This window comes from Gossypium raimondii, chromosome 11 (genome assembly GCF_025698545.1).
Source record: "Gossypium raimondii isolate GPD5lz chromosome 11, ASM2569854v1, whole genome shotgun sequence".
Classification (NCBI taxonomy): Eukaryota; Viridiplantae; Streptophyta; class Magnoliopsida; order Malvales; family Malvaceae; genus Gossypium; species Gossypium raimondii.
The window spans coordinates 17,130,220-17,150,411 of record NC_068575.1 but is presented as its reverse complement, the minus strand read 5'-3'; the positions used below and the strand labels follow the sequence as shown (position 1 = coordinate 17,150,411).

At 34.8% G+C, this 20,192-nt stretch overlaps 1 long non-coding RNA gene across 1 annotated transcript; it reads left to right on the top strand.

The window, feature by feature from the left end:
* Positions 1 to 16,415: 16,415 nt before the first annotated feature.
* LOC128034617 (uncharacterized) lies at positions 16,416 to 17,788 on the top strand. Its single transcript, XR_008190720.1, has 3 exons — positions 16,416 to 16,564; positions 16,703 to 17,116; positions 17,211 to 17,788. It is a non-coding gene; the product is annotated as an uncharacterized LOC128034617 (long non-coding RNA).
* Positions 17,789 to 20,192: the final 2,404 nt, after the last annotated feature.

Sequence of the window (20,192 nt, the reverse complement as noted above, 5' to 3'; positions counted from 1 at the left end):
AATATTTTCTCTCTAATTTAAAAGAAATTATAAATATTAGCGGTGTTTATACATAAACGCTGCAAAAGCGAGGCATTAGCGGCGTTTTCGTAAAAACGCCACAAAATTTATTGAAATGTTAGCAAAACATCTCCGTTTTGTTCTTTGCACTTAGTGGCGCTTTTTATAAACGCCGCAAAAGTGTATTATGAGTTAAGAAACTGCGTTGTTTGGCATTGTCTATAGTGGCGCTTTATTTAAAACGCCGCAAATATGTTTTAAGTTTTATATAAACGATGTCGTTTTTTCTATATTAGTTGTGGCGTTTGTTAAAAACGCCAGGAGTTTGATTTAACTGATATCGAAACGACATCGTTTGGCTATATATTTTGTGGGGTTTATGTATAAACGCCGCAACTGGGTTAAATACGAAAAAAACGACGTCGTTTGTTTTCCATCCTTTTGACCGAAACAAAACCAAAAACCCCGATTCTTTCCCCCAAACTATCATCTCCCCAAAATCCCTAAATTCCCCTAATCCCTAACAGTTCCCCAAACCCGACGTATCCCTGTAAGGCGCCGTCTGCTTTGCCGCATCACAGCCTCCGTGCGTCTCCAATGCCGCAACCATCGGTAAGTTCGGCAACTTCCTTTTTCTTCTTCATGCGTGGATGTTATCTGGAATACCGATTTTGAACAAAAAAATCCATTTCGGGTGTATGGCTAATCTTGAGTATTTGGGGCTTCCAAGCATTTTTTTTTTTCATTTTCAGAAAAAGTTATAGGTTGATTTGTTCTCATATTTAGAAATCAATGATTTGTTCTCATTTTGATTTTTGATATGCTTGAGCTTAGGTTGATTTATTTGTTAAGTTGTTAGTTCAGTGCAACTATTTACTCTCTCTTTTTTTGTTCAGTAACTATTTATTTATTCGTTATTACTTTTTCAATGTTTTAATATTTTCTAAGTATTTGATTTTTTTTGTGAAAATGACTGATATTAATATTAATAGGCTCAAAAAGAGTAGCTAAAAGGCCACCAAAACAGACAAAAAAGAAAATCACAGCTGTCCAATAAAAAGAAAAGTAAAAACTACGCCTAGAAAGTAACGAAACATCAATAAGCAGAAAACGCGTGAGCCTGCAACAAAACTTTTCAATCTCCATTATCAGCCACAGCAGGGCTCCATTTCCTTCGGTATTATCGATTAGAGACCGAGAGCCAGCAACGCTTTGAAAACAATATTAGAGATTCAATGAACCTTCTCTAACTCAAAGCGAACATATGGAACTTAGGTCCGTTGGCACCATCGTAACCAGTCTTCCTCCACCACCAGTCGCACAGTCTCCAGTATTCCATTAACCCAGGCCCCACACACTTTTCGATGCCGACCTTCCACTGCCAAAATATGGGCTGCAGCGTTAAGCGAACGGTTCACAAACTTGTAAGAGACTTCATCAAAGCCCTGGTGCAATCTATGAATATTATGAACAATTGACCTAATAATCGATCTATCTTCCTCATTTTTAATCAGTTTTTTAATGACTGTCAGGGAGTCCCCTTCCACAATCAACCGTCGAAAGCCCTTCAATTTTGTGAGGATCAACGCTCTTTCACAAGCTCGTGCTTCCGCCACGAATGCGTCATCCACACCTCCCACCAGATAAGTAACTGCTTCTATAACTTCCCCTCTGTGATTTTTGGCTAAGATTGCTATTGTCGAAAAATTATTTCCTGGAATATACAACGCATCAAAATTAATTTTAATAAAACCATAGTCAGGAGGCCTCCAGACTTCATTTCTCATAAGAGCAGTAGAAACACATAGATTCTCACGAACAAGCCATAAATCTCACTCATAGCCCCTGATAAATCCCAATAGTTGTGGCATAGAAAGCTTAATCCCCTCATGAACCAACTTATTTTTGTGAAACTAGAAACACCAAAGAGATAAAGCAATAAACCTTTTTTGTCGACCTTCTGCTTCAAGATATGTTTTAACAAAATTAGCCTTATAATCCAGGGAATCGTCCAAATGGGGAATTTGAACTTGCAACGATGTCCATATATTTCGAAGGACCCTACAAGACCCCAACAAATGCGCTGTAGTTTCTAAATCTTCCTTACACAGTGGGCATACAGCCTCCTCACACAGTGTTCGGCGTGCCAAGTTCCCATAGTGTGGCACCATGTTATTGAATAATCTCCAAACATGTATTTTAATTTTCTCTGGAATATGTAAAGCCTAGAGATCCATGTAAAAACTTTTGTATTCTTCATTTGTAGAGGACATGTGTAGATTGCTCTGTAAATAATCTGTAATAAGAACTCGGTACCCACTCCTGACAGTATACTCACCTGAGCCTTTATACTTTCATACCAACATATCCTCTGGTCGGCTTTCAGAGATGGGAATGGCAAAGATTCGATTAGCAGTGCCATCATCCACTAGATTGTGAATCAACTCTCTATTCCAGGTCCTGTCTTCTTCATTCATTAACTGATTCACTGTTGACCAAGGAGGCTTAATTTCAATAACCGGGATTATGTTATTCTCCCTTCCAGGCAACCAGGGGTCATTCCAAATGTTGATACTTACACCATTTTCCACACGCCACAAGATTCCATCACTAATCAGGTCCCGCGCACTACAAATACTCCTCCAGGTAAATGAAGGGTAAGAACCAACCTTTGCTGTTAGTATAGTAGAAAGAGGGAAATAATGGGCTTTTAAAACCTCGACTAATAAACAATAGGGCTGGGTTAAAATATGCCACACCTGCTTCGCTGAAAGGGCCTTATTAAACAAGAATAAATTTTTAAACCCCAGCCCTCCAAAACTTTTCGGTTTACACAGAACATCCCACGAACTCCAATGAATCCCCTTCGATGTTTTATTATTCGTCCACCAGAACTGATTCATTATTCCTTCCAATGTTTTACATAATGACTTTGGCAATAAAAAACACTGCATAGCATAAATTGAAGTTGTCTGCAAAACCGATTTAATGAAAACCTCCTACCCACCCCTCCACCCGTTTTCTGAATCGATCCACAAAGTTAGCAAAAGCCCACTTTTTCCTCCTACCCACCATCATAGGCAAACCGAGATACTTTTCAGGATTTGAGGCCAGACGTACCCCTAATAAATTAACAATATCCTCTTGAACACTAGAGACGACATTTGCACTGAAATAATTGAGGGATTTTTCAAAATTCACTCTCTGCCCTGAGGCCATCTCATATTCGTGGATAATAGCCCGAACCACTTCAGCTCCTTCATAGGAGGCATCACCAAAAAGAACGCAATCATCCACAAAAAATAAGTGGTTGACCGAAAACTTCTCTCTACCTATAGGTGCCCCCATCATCATCCTTTTAGTTTTAGCTTCCTGAATGAGCAGCGAAAACCCTTCAGCACAAATCAAGAATAAATAAGGACTAAGAGGGTCTCCTTTTCTGAGTCCTCTTGATGATGTGAACCAGTACCCGCTAGCTCCATTAATACTAACAGAGTACGTGACAGAGCATACACAACGCATGATAAGAACGATCCAATCCTCATGAAAACCCAGGTGCTTCATCATACCTGCCAAAAAATCCCATTCCACACGATCATACGCTTTACTCATATCTAGTTTAAGCGCAAAATTGCCTTTCTTACCTTTATTTTTCATTTTTAGGGAATGAAGTATCTCATAAGCAATCAGTACATTATCAAAGATAAGCCTACCTGGAATAAAGGCCCCTTGAGCTTCATTAATACAAAACCCCAGTGTCTCGCTCATCCTCAATACCAACGCTTTTGCTATAATTTTGTAAATGACATTACAAAGGCTGATAGGCCTAAAATGAGTCATGTTACTCGGTTTTTCAACCTTTGGAATCAGGATAATGCGCGTTTTGTTAATAACACTCAAATCCTCTTGTCCCTGTAGAACGGATAAACAAAAGTGGGTAACTTCAGGCCCAACATTGTGCCAATAACGCTGAAAGAAGAGGGCCGGAAACCCATCCAACCCAGGGGCTTTCAAAGGCGCCAAGTATTTGACTGCATAGGCAATGTCCTCCTCCGTAAATTGTCTTAAGAGCCTTTCGTTCATACTACTAGTAATTTTTTCCTCTACTAAGCTAAACAAATGCTCATCCGAACCTGACTCTGAAGCAGAGAAAAGGTTACCAAAATAGTCAGAAGCTATCTGGAGGAACACCTCAGTGGAATTAGTACTTCTCCTAGCTCCATCTTCTAGTTCAGAAACTCTACAACGAAAGTGACGTTGGACAGCTACCTTGTGAAAAAAGCTGGTATTACGATCCCCATTCTTTAACCAATTCACCCGCGCACGCTGCTCCCAAAATAATTCCTCCTTTTCAGCTTCCAAATTAAGCCCCAATTGGACCTCCATAATCTCAGCTAGAACTTCATCTGACGGATCTTGAGTGTAAAGATTCATTAATATGTCTTCTAAATGGCGCCGATTCCTCCGCTCCTTAATACTATTCACCTTGCTCCACTTTAGTATTTGAGAACCCATTTTCTCCAACTTACTCAGTACACCTCCAGATTCCTCTTCCCACCATCTCCTAATCATACCTTCAAACGAGCCCTCTAAACACCACTTAGCCTCAAATCGAAAAGACTTCTCATACTTGTTCTGACGGTTCCATACTCCCCCTAGAGTATCCAGAAGAAGAGGGCAATGGTCAGAAAACGAGTGACTCAAATGTTCCAGACGATATCCATGAAAAGTATTCATCCAGCTCAATGAAGCAACACCATGATCCAGACGTTCCCTTATATTAGTCGATGTAAATCGTCCTCGTTCCCATGTGAACCATCTGCCAACAAAGCCTAAATTATTAAGGCAACAATCTTCGAGAACCCCACGAAAATCCCTCATTTGTCTAATTGGTCTGAGGCGACTACCCTTCTTCTCAAAGGAATCTATAATTTCGTTGAAATCCCCCATCACCACCCAAGGCAGATCCTGATCTTGATCTTGATGCAACTGGCGTAGCGAATTCCACGAATCACCTCTACGTCTTCCATCTGGATGCCCATAGAAACTAGTGAACCTCCAAACATTTCCTCACTCATTATCATGTACTTCGATATCAATGTGATAGGAAGAGAAAATTTTAAGCTTGACCAACATATTTCCCTTCCAACCCAACGACAAACCCCCTTTCGTACCAACTGGACCAATATCGATGCCATTCTCAAAACCGCACTTTAATCTTACCAACTCCATTTTCTTTGAACATAATTTCGTCTCTATAAGAAACAAAATTCGGGGATTAATGGTTCTTAACTTGTTTTTGAGCCTTATAACCGTTCGTGGTCTCCCTAAACTGCGAACGCTCCAACTTAGGATTTTCATCGAGCCCGGCTGCTCTGATTTTCAGAGCTAGCCGAAACATTCATAGATCCAGATCCCACATTAGCATCCAACAGAACACGTGACCTCTCCACTATTCGCTGTCGCTTTTTCCCCTCAGACAACTCTAATGGCTCATTTTTGTCCTCCAAATCCAACTCCATTTCCCCTGAACAATCCCATTTGCAGTCAAATTATCTATACACCCATCTCGCTTCTTAACAATTCTACCACCGCCTTGAATTGGATCAGGACCTAAAGGAATTAGATTAGGATTCAAGTTCCTACCAGAATCCCTTCCATTACCATACATGACGCCTGCAAAATTTTCCTCACTATACGGAGATCCATCTATTGCCCGCAGCCACCTACTTACCACCATATTTCGACGCCTGACCACAGCACGCAGCAATAAATCCCAGCCAAAGACTATTTTTGACAGTTCAATAGTTAGTCTAACAGGGCAGTAACTTTTCCCGTGCCCCAGTTTTCCACAAATAAAGCAAAATAAACTTAATTTCTCATACTTAAATCTAGCATAAACCACCATAGATTTCCCTATCAAAACTTTCTTTTTTCGCTTCAATGGGGCAGCAACATTTAAACAGATACGAATACGCATATAATGTTAAATTCCCAAAGTCGAGATGGATGCATCATACTCAATATACTTGCCAGAAAAATCACCAAACTGTTTGGCCATCGAGACACTCATCAGTCCCGGCGGTAAGTCGTGAACTTGAATCCAAAACTCCGTGTGATTTAACTCCATCACTGCTGGGTTCTCTTCGGCAGGTTTTTTTGCAGAATAAGTAAATGATTATTAAAACACCATGGAGCCCCCGTAACAACCCTTTCAATATCGATCTCAGGAAAAAATTGGAAAAGATACCGTTTTTCTCCTATCTCCGTTATACAAATCCCTCTTATTGGGTGTCAAAGATCTGCCAAAGTGTTGCCTAATGACGGGAAATGAACAACACTGTCTGTTAGGCACCGTCCCACCAGACATAGTTGATTAACACGACCCACCGCTCCTTCATCCTCTTGAAAGGCATCCTCTTCGTCATCCGTCAAATTCAAATTCTCCATTGCTTCTTCCATCTCACCTTCTGCACGTTTTCAACCGAATAGAAAGAGACTTAATTCATAGAACGATCAGATCTGCAACTAAAGAATTGAAGAATCTCAGATGCAGAAGAAAGAAACGTGCCAATACGGCAGACAGAATCCCGTGCCAATACGGCAGACTTATATCTAAGTATTTGAATTTTTCAGTAGCTATATATGCAGTAAAGGTTTAGTGTTTTAATATTTTCTAAGTATTTGAAATTTTTTAAAATCGTTTGTGCATAGATGGCATTCTTTATTTTAACATATTTGAGATTTTAAATTCTGTAACATGCAACTTGATTTTGTATTTACATCATTGTATTGTCTTCATTAATGGATGGTAAACACCTGACTACTTTTAGTTGATCTTATGTTTACATGCAACTTGATCTTATGTTTCACTTGAATTTATCAATTGATACTTTGTTTAGTTACTTTTCTATAGTTTCGTAAACATCACCTGGATGCTTTTAGTTATGTTTTCTTTATATTTGGTTTAGGGTCACTGGTATTCATTAAGTTTTTATATTTGGTTCTCATATTGGTAAAGTTTTAAGGTGCCATTTAATGTTTCCAAGCAATATTTGGTTGTGATATCGATAAAGTTTTACATATTTGATGGCTAAACTGAAAAAATATTTGGTGCAACTTAATACATATTTGACCATTGACATCTGGTTTGCTACGTGTGTTTTGCGGAACTATTGTTTAGGCAGGTACATGTTAAAATTTGAACGTTTTTCCCCTTATTTATATACATTTTCCCAAATTGCTTAACAAAATTCATATTTCTGACTGCAGTCTTTGTTTGCTGGTGAGAGTGAAGTAGACAAAGTTGAGTTAAACATTAAGGTATGTTTTAGTTCATAACTTACATCAGTAATAGTTTTATCATGATGATTTTTGAAAAATGTTTCTTTTGGGGCTCTGCTTTTGTGTACATGTAATTGGTTTTGGCTGTTTCCCTTTACCTTATGTATACTGCTATTTAATTTGTTTTGTTTCCCTTTGGTTGTAATCACGGAAATTTAGTTCGTTTTGTTAATACTGCTATTTAATTTGAATAATGGAAAAAAATTTCAAACTTTTAATTTATTTTTAAGCTTAATTTTTGATAACTTACCAAATTTTTTTTTAAAACTTACATAAATTTAAAATATTTAATTTAATTTGAACGACGAATTCAAAGTTATTTAATTCAAAGTTATTTAGTTTACGTAATTAAATATTTTATTTAATTCAAAGTCATTTTTATTTGTTTTAAAGTTAAAATTAACATAACATACATAAATTAAAGTTAAAATTTCTTAACTTTTGTAAATGGTATAACTTGCTTAATACAAAACTTATATAATATTAAGATCAAATTTCAAGACTTGCAAAATCTTTCGATCGATTTCATAATTTATGTATTTTATGTAACTTACATAATATATAACTTACATATAGCTTAAGCAACAGTAATTTCAGATCTACATTCACAACTTACATAGCTTTTAGCAGGACACTTCATAACTTTTATAATATTAAGATAAAATTTCTAACCACACATCAATTTCTAATTACATAAAATTAAGATAACTTATATAATATTAAGATAAAATTTCTAACCACACATCAATTTCTAATTACATAAAATTAAGATAACTTATATAATATTAAGATTACTTATATAGTATTAAGACAATTTCTATTTACATAACTTATATAATTATTAAGATAACTTATATAATATTAATATAAAATTTCTAACATAACCTACATAGGTTACATTCTACACAACTTACATAACATACATAATACATAACTAGCATAACTAACATAATACATAGCTTATATAATTATTAAGATAACTTATATATAACTCACATAACTTACATAGCTTACATTCTACACAACTTACATGACATACATAATACATAATGACATAACTAACATAATACATAGCTTACATAATACACAACTTACATAGCTTACATAATAAATAACTAACATAAAATACAACTTCCATAGCTTACATAATACGTAACTTACATAATTTATATAATACATAAATTTTTAGGCTTCAAGAATTAAGAAATGGACCGGTCTTGGATGAATTTGTCAAGGGTAAGCAACGGTTATCGAAATGGAGTACAGACATTTTTAAATTTTGCATTTCAACATGCAAGCCAAGAGAACATGATTCTTTGCCCGTGTAACAAGTGTGTCAACATAAACTGGCATTATCACGAAGTTGTATACGAGTATTTAATTGTTGATGGGTTTGTTCGGGGTTATAAAAAATGGTTTTTTCATGGAGAACGCCTGCCTAGTACTTCCTCCTCAACGATGGATGTTTCTTATCCTGGTACTGCTTACCATCAGTCTGATAGAGTGGATGACATGGAAGGTATGTTGCGGGATGCATTTAATATGCACAATCATGGTGTCCAGTCGTTCCCAGCGGACTTTGTGGCTTCTGATGATTGTAATATTGGGAGAAATGCTTTTACCGAACTGGGACGTAGTGTACCTCATGAAGAGCTGAATGGAGAAGCGGCGAAGTTCTACGCGATACTTAATGACATGAACGAAGAACTGCATGAGGGATCAAAATTTTCAAAAATGTCCTTCTGTGTTCGTCTTTGTCAATTAAAATGTTTGGGAGGGTGGACCAGAAACTCGTTGACAATGCTATTAGATTTTTTGAGAGAAATGTTTCCGTTTGCAAAAATCCCTCAGTCATGCAAAGATATGAAGAAAATGATAAAATATTTAGGCCTTGGGTACAACAAAATCCATAGTTTCCCGAATGACTGCATGTTGTATTAGGGCGATCGGAGAAACCAACAGTGCTGTCATGTATGCGATGAATCTCGTTGGATAAATAGAAACACAGAAGATGGGAACGACAATGAAAATGATACACAGCCAAGAAAGAAGCCGGTTAAGATTTTACTATATTTTTTGCTGATATCAAGGCTTCAAAGGCTTTTCATGTCGTCGAAGACAGCGGAGTCAATGACGTGGCACCATGACGGACGAACCGATGATGGATTATTAAGGCATTCGGCAGATTCTTTAGCTTGGAAATCATTTGAAAATAAATTTCCAAGCTTTGCAAGCGATCCTAGGAGTGTAAGGCTTGGCCTAGCATCTGATGGATTTAATCCTTACAAGATCATGAGTACTGCGTATAGTACTTGGCCAGTAGTGCTTGTTCCTTACAATCTGCCTCCGTGGATTTGCATGAAGCAATCTTCCCTTATCTTATCTATGATTATCCCTAGAGAGAAAGGGCCTGGGAATGATATCGACATTTATTTACAGCCACTTATTGAAGAGTTAAAACAATTATGGGCTGGTGTCAAGACAAACGATGTGCTGAGAAAGGAGAACTTTAATTTACGTGCAGCTTTGATGTGGGCCATTAATGACTTCCCCGCTTATGCCAATTTATCTGGTTGGAGTACCAAGGGTCGTTATGCGTGTCCTTGTTGTGCTGCACAAATATGTTCGCAATGGTTATACAATGGGAAGAAGTTCTCTTACATGGGGCATCGTCGGTGGTTACCAAAAAATCATAGATTTAGATTTCAGAGTTCGGCATTTGACGATACTGAAGAGTTCAAAGAAGCTCATTCGCAGACAAGTGGATCTGAAATCTTGTTAATGTTGGAAGATATGAATTTCAGTTATGGAAAGATGAATCAATTGGCAAACACGCAAAGAAATAGAAGATCAAATGATGAAGCTGATGATGACTCCGATGAAGAGGATGATCCTAATGAGGCAGACTTGTGGAAAAAAAGAAGTATTTTTTTTGAGTTGCCTTATTGGGAGCATCACCTTTTACGACACAATCTTGATGTTATGCATATTGAGAAAAATGTCTGTGAGAACATTGTCGGTACAATTTTGAATGTAGACGGAAAATTAAAAGACAATCTTCAGAGTCGACTTGATTTAGTCGACATGGGAATTCGACCTGATCTTCATCCGAATCCACTTCCGAATGGGAAATATCGGTTGCCGCCTTCTATTTTCTCAATGTTGAAGACAGAGAAAGAAGTGTTCTGCATGGTGTTGAAGGATATAAAGGTTCCAGATGCGTATGCATCAAATATATCTCGATGTGTTAGTGTTAAAGATCGAAGACTATATTCGCTAAAATCACATGACTATCACATCTTGATGCAAGATTTACTGCCAGTTGCTCTACGATGTTTTATTTCGAAGAAGGTGACGTCTTGTATAATTGAACTATCTAATATAATGAAAGCCATTTGTGGCAAAGTTTTGGATGTTCAAGAACTTCAGAAGGTACAGGATCGAGCCGCTTTAACTTTATGCAACATGGAAAAAATATTCCCACCTTCCTTCTTCACTATTATGGTTCACTTGATAATCCATCTCCCGCATAAAGCAATTCTTGGTGGACCCGTTTTCTATCGATGGATGTATCCCATAGAAAGGTGTTAATTACAATTTTTAAAATTTTCCTCCATTCACCTATATGTCTTTAGTTACAAATTTTGATAATGTTGTATATCGTGTTTAGGTTCCTATCCAAATTAAAGTCTTACTACAGCAACAAGCGTTATCCAGAAGGATCGATTGCTGAAGGCTACTTGGCAGAGGAATGTATGACCTTCTGTTCAAGATATTTGGAAGATGTTGAAATAAGGTTGAACAGACCAAATAGAAGTGCTGGACTCATGGATCATAACTTTGCCGATAATTATTTGTTCCAGAGTTTTGGAGAACCAATCGGCAAAGTTGAAATTGCAGAATTAGATGATTTATCGTGGGTACAAGCACATCGATCGGTTCTGTTTCACCACGAATCAATGGAACCTTTACGCAAGTAAGTTCTAGAAATTTGATAAATATTCATCAATTAAAATTTTTTTATATTCTAACAACCTGAACATATTTTTAACATAGTGAGTACAAACAAATATTGAAATCTCGTTTGCGCTCCCGAAGAACACAACATCAAGATATCAATAAGTTGTTCACAGAATCTTTTCATGAATGGTTAAGCCAAACGGTATGCAATTGGAGCTTTCACCGAAAAATAATAATATTTACTCAAAACATTTTTAATTACTCAGTTTACTTTCTATTCAATAGGTTTGGAGTAGGAAGAACGTCACCGACGAAGTTAAATGGCTTTCCCAAGGTCCAAATCGGGTGGTTAAAAGATATAGTGCGTTCCTCATCAACGGATTCAGATTTCATACAAAATATCGCGAGAGATTGAGGAGAACGCAAAATTATGGAATAGTTGTTAATTCCTCAATTACAAGTTATGCTAGTGCTAGGGACAATAATCCTGTCGAGGGAAATGTGGAATATTTCGGACTTCTTACTGACATAATTGAGGTGGATTACTACGGCAAATGGAAAGTTGTCTTATTTCGAGGTGATTGGGCCGATGTTAATACTGCTCGTGGAATTAAGCAAGATCAATTTGGTTTCACAATGGTAAACTTCGCTCGATTGATTCACACAGGACAATAATTGATTGATGAGCCGTATGTATTTTCTTCTCAAGTCAAACAAGTGTTTTACTCAAAAGATCCAACTGATGAGGGCTGGTACGTTGTACTCCGTAACATCCCTAGAGACTTGTTTGACATGAGCAGTGGAAGTAGAGATGGCATTGACGACAGAACACAAACTTTGCCCTTTCCAGAACAAAACTTAAACGAAAACATCCCTGGTACTAGTACACAATTTCAATGGGTCCGCCAGGATACGGATGAAGATATTTACGAATTATAATGTAGTAAGCTTTTACGATTATTTAATTATATGTAATATCATAATATAAATATTGGTCTTATTATATATTTCAACTATTTTATATGTGTTATTAGCATAATAATTGTATACTAAGCTTTCAACTATTTTATTTGTTTTGCAGATAAAATGCCTAGAAGAAAAGTGCGAGAGTTAAGCATTCTTCAAAGGACTCCAAACTCGGCGGGAACAAACAGCACTAAACAACAGACTGCTATTGGATCTTTGAATGTTCCGATTACACCTGAGGAACCTACAGAAGTTGAAAGTAATTTAACATTTAATTTACATGCGTGTTGACTTATTGCTTATTTATTTTTAAAATTCTTATATTACAATATAACATTTTCCAGCTGAAAATGGTGGGACGCGGAGAGTTCGAGGACGTACGCTACTTAGGGATTTATACGAGCTAGATCCAGTCGAGCGTGTCAAAGTATCCATAATAGCTTTGGTCAGCCTGTTGGATCAGAAGCTCGCCTTTTAGTAGGATACATGGGCATTCTAGAACGGAATGCAAATATGTTGCCAATTAACTTCGAGCCATGGCATAAAATGCCCGAGAGTAACAAGAACCAAGCTCTCGATAACATTAAGGTAACAAAATGTTAATGTCATTTATAATACTTGGGTTTAAGTTTCATTTATATTTACTTTCTTAACTTGTGTTTTTTGTAGGCGAGATTTGCTCTAGAGGTCTCCGATGCTTATGTAAAGAAGGCATTGGGAAAATGATAGAGAGACCATAAAAGCACTTTAAAGAAATACTATTTTAAGACAAAAACAACACTCGACGAGAAATTACAAAATGCTCCGCCGAAAAATTCACTCACACAACTGGGTCGAAAAGTTTTGCGTGTGTAGCTCAGGCCGAGGTATTTTGAATTTTTTAATACTGACAGATATTTATTACTTTCTATCAAATAATATTTTTACTATAGTATTGTAGGAACTGTCGTCCGGTCAAAACTTTGGACGTCTTCAACTTTTTGACATTACACATAGGAAGAAATATGGAAACCCTATGACTCCTGAAGCTGCAGAAATTATGGTACGTTTGCTTAATACAATTTGACTTGTTTTAATTATTTATAGTGTTTATTTTCTAATGGTTTATTCCATTTCTTGTAATGCAAATATTGTTAAGTTATGTTGCATTTGTTTTTTTAATATATATTGCGTTCCTAACTATGTGATTTATTTTTTAGGAAAAATTAAAGGATAAAAAGGTGGAGTACAAAGCGATTACTTCCAGTGATAGTTCTGTTCATATTGATGACATTGATAACTGGATTATCACTGAAGTTTTGGGTCCTGAAAGGTATGGTCAGGTTCGATTTCAAGGATCTTTTGTTAACCCATCCCAATATTTTGGATCCAGTCACAACAATACAGGCCTTCGAGGAGTCAGGCTCAAGCTGAAGTTCAGATGTTAAGAGGCCAGATGGCTCAGGTGCAAGCGACAACAGTTGAGCAAATTACACAACTTAAAGCGGAGGCAGCATCGAGAGAAGCTGAGGTTCAAAAAAGATATAAAGAACTCCAGCTAAAACTTAAAGCAGATGCAGCAGCGAGAAAAGCTGAGGTTCAACGAAAGTATGAAGAACTCCAATTGTAGCTTAAAGCAGAGGCTGCAGCGAGGGAAGCAGAGCAGCGTAGAAAGTACGATGGACTCCAGTAGTAGCTTCAGAATATGATGACGATGTTTCGGCAGTTGCAACAGCCGCCGTCTTAGACTATAGTGTAAATATACTTCAATTTTGACTTTTAATTATCATTTTAACTTTTAACATTTTTGTAAGAATAATACGAATTTTATTTTATTTATTGATATTTATTATATATTATTCGTTTAATTTTAAATATTATATAGATTTATTGCTTTCGGTTGGTTTAGATTTGGTTTCTTCTGATTTGTTTTTACAGGAGGGCTGAAAATATAAAAAAATATTTTTTACAAATCTGCCAAAATTAGTGGCGTTTTTAAAAAAAACGCCACTAAAGGTCATGGTCTTATGCGGCGTTTGTGGGAAAAGCGCCGCTAAAGACCAGGGTCTTTAGCGGCATTTGTTTGAAAAACGCTGCTAAAGGTCATGGTCTTTAGCGGCGTTTGTCGGATAAGCGCCGCTAAAGGTCATGGTCTTCAGCGGCATTTGTCGGATAAGCGCCGCTAAAGGTCATGGTCTTTAGCGGCGTTTGTCGGGAAAGCGCCGCTAAAGGTCATGCGGCGTTTTTCGCGGCGCTTCGCAAAGTGCCGCAAATACTTTTAGTGGCGCTAAAAAGCGCCACTAAAGGCCTAAAAAAGCGCCACTAAAAGCCTGTTTTGGTGTAGTGGCTAATGTATAGTCAAGACATTAGTAAATGTTAAATTTTAAATGTTCAATGAATTACTTGATCATATGTGAGTATCATTATATTGATGATTTTTTGGTTAAAGATAGATGTTTGTACTCATATATGTATGAGATTAGATTGAATTATTATAGTACAAGAAGCATACGATGAACCATTTTCAGTACTAATCCTATAAGTGCTTTGTAAATGAATGACATGTATGATTAATTTATTTATTTAGCTTTCTCCTTGTTTAGTGAAAGTAAGTGATTTGAATGATATGCTTATAAGAAGGTTTGGAACGAAAGATGAGTTATTGAATGATTATATGTTAAAGGTGTAAGTGTTGTGGTAAAAGAAAACGTTTAAGTAAAATGATTATATGAAATGCTTATAAAGAAAAATATATACATGTATATGCAAGGCTACACCAATTATCCAGAGCATTCAAAATGTTAGATAATATACGACCACAAGTTGAGAATAGAACAAATGACACTGAAGACATTCCTCTGAATAGCACAGAAGAAATGATCACGTGGCATGGGTAGTTCATGTTAGAAACCCAAATAAAAAGAGAGGCTCTTTTATTGAAGGCAGCATCAGAGATGGAAATAGCACCATGAGAAAATTATGGTTGTTAAGATGGGTGTTAGTCGTGGTATGATTATTTGATATCCGAGATTGCAGCATAGAAATCAAATATAAACTAACTGAAAACTTGATTAGGAAGAAATCTCTAATTGTACATTGAGAGCAAAAACCAATCCTGAACGATGATTACCTGAATAAATTTAAAACCGGAATATGGGAAGAAACAGTCAAATGGGTTGAAAGGATGGCGAAGAAGAGACTAGTGTTGTAATTAATTTTAAAATTTTCTCTTTACCTTTGTTTTGTTTTCGTAGGATGTAATTGTCGGACATACAACATCACTGTCTATTATGCCTTAACACCTAATAAAGAGTACTAAAATAATTATATAGTCAGTTAACAAAGTGGTTGGATGATTGACATAAAATAAAAAGATATAATAGAGTATGATTCACATGAAACTTAATATGAATATAATATAAGTAAAAGCGAGAGAATTTCTAGAACTACTAGGAAAACTTAAAATAATATTTTAAAACTATATTAATTATATTTATTTTAATTATTTTATTGATGGTGTGTTTACCGTGTATTGACATGATATGATGATAATAATAATAAATTAAAACACGATAGCGAAACCATATAAAAGTAACATTATATTGCCAAACTTTATATAATATATATTTTAAATACAATTATGATTAAAATTTATGTGGTGATATAAATGACACAAATTTGAAAACTATTTTAACATTTTTAGTTGTGTCCGGCAAATTTTACTATATGACACAAAATGAGAAAAATATATAGAATACAACATAAAAATAAGGTAAATTTATTTAAATATGTTCAATTTTTTTTTTTGAAAAAGTAGGTTATTTTTCTAAAATCTATCAATTTATGTTGTTTTTGGAGAGAAAAAGGAAAAAGCGTCTTAAGACGCATTTTTATTGAACTGGCAGAAAAAGCGCGTCCCAAAAATTTGTGTCCTACGTGACACATTTTCTTTGCTAATTCAATGAAAACATGCCCTGTAGGATGTATTTTCTGTCCAACAGCAACTTTTCCCAACATGTAGAGATCCCAAAGGCTATGGGACCCTAACAACCATTTTTTCCCTATATAAACCTTCAAATTCTCATTTTTTTAACTCAACTCTCAATTTTCACAATTTGATTCTCAAGTTTTTTGTTCTCGATTTGTTATTCCCAATTGTCAATTCATGATTGTTTAATCCAAATTCTCAATTCCAAAGTTCTTTTTCTAAATAAACTTTTTCTTAATTCTTTGGTTTTATTTTATTAATTCTTCGATGGCATATCAGCTTATTCATTTGAATGATAAGTACATCTCCGGCTTTCAATTACAAATGGTAAGAAAATTTTATTTAATTATTTAATTTTAATCCATTAATTATTATGATGTTAAGTAAATATTATCAAATTATTAATTTTAAATAGTTAATTATTATGTTGTTCAGATTAATAATTTTATATGTTTATATACTTAGGCCAAAGATCGAATTTTTGAGACATACTTAAACAATTTAAGCAAAGGTGCACCGGAGGTCATTCATGGATACTTGCGTGATGCAGTCTTTTTATACATGGCCCTCTAGAGGACTAAATTGGATCCCCCACTCATGAATGCTTTGGTCGAGAGATGGAGACCAAAGACGCACACGTTCCATCTCCCCTGCGGCGAGTGTACAATTACACTCAAGGATGTCAGTTTACAACTCACTCTACCGGTCGATTGGGATGTCATTACAAGGTCAGTTGTTAGTGTCAATTGGAGTGCAACATGAGAACAACTGCTGAAGAAGGTGTCGAACAGGTTTAGGGACAACCCCACGAGCCACAACGATATACCGATCAAGCTTGAGGACATTCGACTTGCTTTAGATCAAGAAATTGATGAGGAGGTTAACTTATGAATTTCATATTTATCGATTTTTGATTCCAACATTTGAAATTAAATATTAGGCACTTGCTAAAATTTATAAATTCATACTGCAGTTCGTATGGATGCCATACAAGGATCCAAGGATTCAATCATATGACTCGAACGATTTTTTGGCCAACCGCGGCATTTGGCACATGAAAGTTTTATTAGTTTTTGCAACAGTCGAGATGCATGAATCCAACCGCGTGATGCAACAGTTCAAGTGTATGCAATGTATTCTATGGCAACCTTAGGAGCTCGATGACCTGCACAATATCAAAAAGGAGTTGGCAACATCTTCGGATTACATGGATTAGTTTAGGCATCAGGGAAAGTCGTATCTACTGCCAGCTTCAAAAAAGAGTAGGCAACGTCGTCGTAAAAGGCCAAGACGATGGCACATCAATCCGAGGTCGGGAGGATATCGACATCTGCTCCACATGCACACGTGGGCCCCAATTCCCGTGCAACCTCCTAGACAATATGTTTAATTTATTCTTGTCAACTAACTGATTTTATTTTACACCATAATCACAATACACACTAGTTTATTTTACACCTGCACCATAGCACGCATAATCATTCCGTGCACCAACACAATCATCACCAGTTTATTTTATACAAGCACCACAACACGCGCAACCATTTCCTGCACCAATATGAGAAAAGTTAAAACACGATATTTTATTTACTAATTTTATATATTTTATCTAATTATTATGATTTAAAATACTTGATATGATGATAATAATAAAAATTTAAAACACGATAGAAAAACAATATAAAAGTAACACTATATTGCCAAACTTTATATAATATATATTTTAAATACAATTTTGATAAAAAAATTATATGGTGATATATATGACACAAATTTGAAAACTATTTTAACATTGTTCATTGTGTCCGGCAAATTTTAGTATAGGACACAAAATAAGAAAAATAAATAGAATACGACATAAAAATAATATATAAACATAACAGAGATATATAAACATGTAAAGAAAAGTAATCAATTTCTCAAAATTTATATATATATATATAAATATATAATATATTATAAAATTACTATATAGAAACATGTCATATACTTCTTTTTTATTTTTCGACTTTATTTTCTTTTGTAAATATAATTTTTATTAACAATCTTATTATAATTTCTGAGTATATCTGCTGTTTTTGACACAATGCTTTGAATTATACATAGCCGCTCCCCAACCTATAAATAGGAGGATAATGCGTTTCACGCACTTGAACACACTTCCTCCTGCATTAGCAACAATATTCATGCCAATCGAGTTAATACCCAATCAACCTTTCCGGTTAATTTATGTATATATACTGAAAAAATTTATTTAAAAGACTAGGTTGAATTTCTTAAAATTTACCGACCTACACTGTTTTTGGATAAAGGAAGGAAAACGCGCCCCGTAGGATGTGTTTTCACTACCACATCAGTGAAAATGCGCCACATATGATGCATTTTCAGGAGAGAGAACAAAAATGAATCCTACAAGGCGAATTTTCTCTGCCACATCAATGAAACACGCCCTATAGTATGCATTTTCCTTTCAATGGTAACTATTCCAACGATAATTTCTCTAACGACTAGTAGGGGTCCAACCATAAAAATTCCTATATAAACCCCTCAAACCTTCATTCTTTTCAATCAAATACTCCATACTCATTCTTCCTTCCTAAATTCTCAATCTTCAATCCCCATTTTTCAATTTTATATTTTCAATCTTCAATCTTCAAATTTTAATTTTCAATATTTATAATTAATAATTCAAATATAAAAAATTAATTTTATAATTTTAAAAATTATTAAACATGATTTATTATGTAATACTAAAATTATAATTAATAAATTAATTTTAGATCATAATTTTATTAATAAAAATATTATCTATAACATAAAAAATAGGAAGTTGTTTAACCATTTTAATCGGTTGGGCTAAAAATATTATGTTGGTCGGGGAAGTTGAATGGTAGAATAGATTGGTTGGGGGAGTTGAATGGTAGAAGAGAATGGGAGACATACGACGTATTGGGAAAATGGAGGAAGGATTGGAAAAACTAAAAATTTGTCTTGATTTAGCCCCTAATTGAATTTTGTTCTGTTCAATCTAAATCATGTTTCTTAATTTCATTCAATTTAGTCCCTAACATAAATTTATTTTATTCAAACCAACCCATGTTAATTTATTTTATTTTATTTTATTTTATCCTATTCATTTGTCTTTGATCTATATGACTATTAAATAATCATAATTGATATCGCACGTGTTTAATTTTTAATTTTGTGTTGTTGATTTAATTATTTAATTTATATTGTTTCATGACTAGTGGTATACTTGATTATTTGTTTATTTAATTATTTAATTTTATTAACAAAATAGATTTATCTTTTGAAATTATGTTTTTCTAAGGTTTGTATTTAGAAATAAAATTAGTAAGTAAAATTTTATTGCAATTTTATATAAATATGCTGAAAAAAAATAATTTGAAAAACTATGTCATTTTTTTAAAAATTTACCGATCTATGTTGTTTTTAGAGAGATAAAGGAAAACGCACTTTCCCCAAAAAATTGTGTCCTACGTGGCACGTTTTCTTTTTCAGATAAGTGAAAATGCGCCTTGTAAGACATGTTTTCTTTTATAAAAATTGCTTTTTTTTCTTGTTTTGAAATTAAAAATTTGTAAATTTAGCTGGCGTTTGAAGCTTAGTTTGGATGGGCGGTGTGTTTAGCTCCGGTGAGGTTAAAAACAGTGGTGGCAGTGAGATTAGTTACTGTAGTGGTGAGATTGGGTACTGTAGCAGTGAGATTAGAAACAGTGGTGAAGTGTGTGTTTGGATTCAAACGCAGCTGTAGCGGTGAGGTAAAAATAGAAAATGACTTTTAAGGACATTAGATTAAAAATGATATATAATAGAAGTTTTTAAAATTATTTAACAATTACAAAATTAATAAATGATTAAAAATTATTACAATTATATTTATTTTCAATAATAAATAATTAAAATAAATTAAAACTAGAGAAAATTCAAAAAT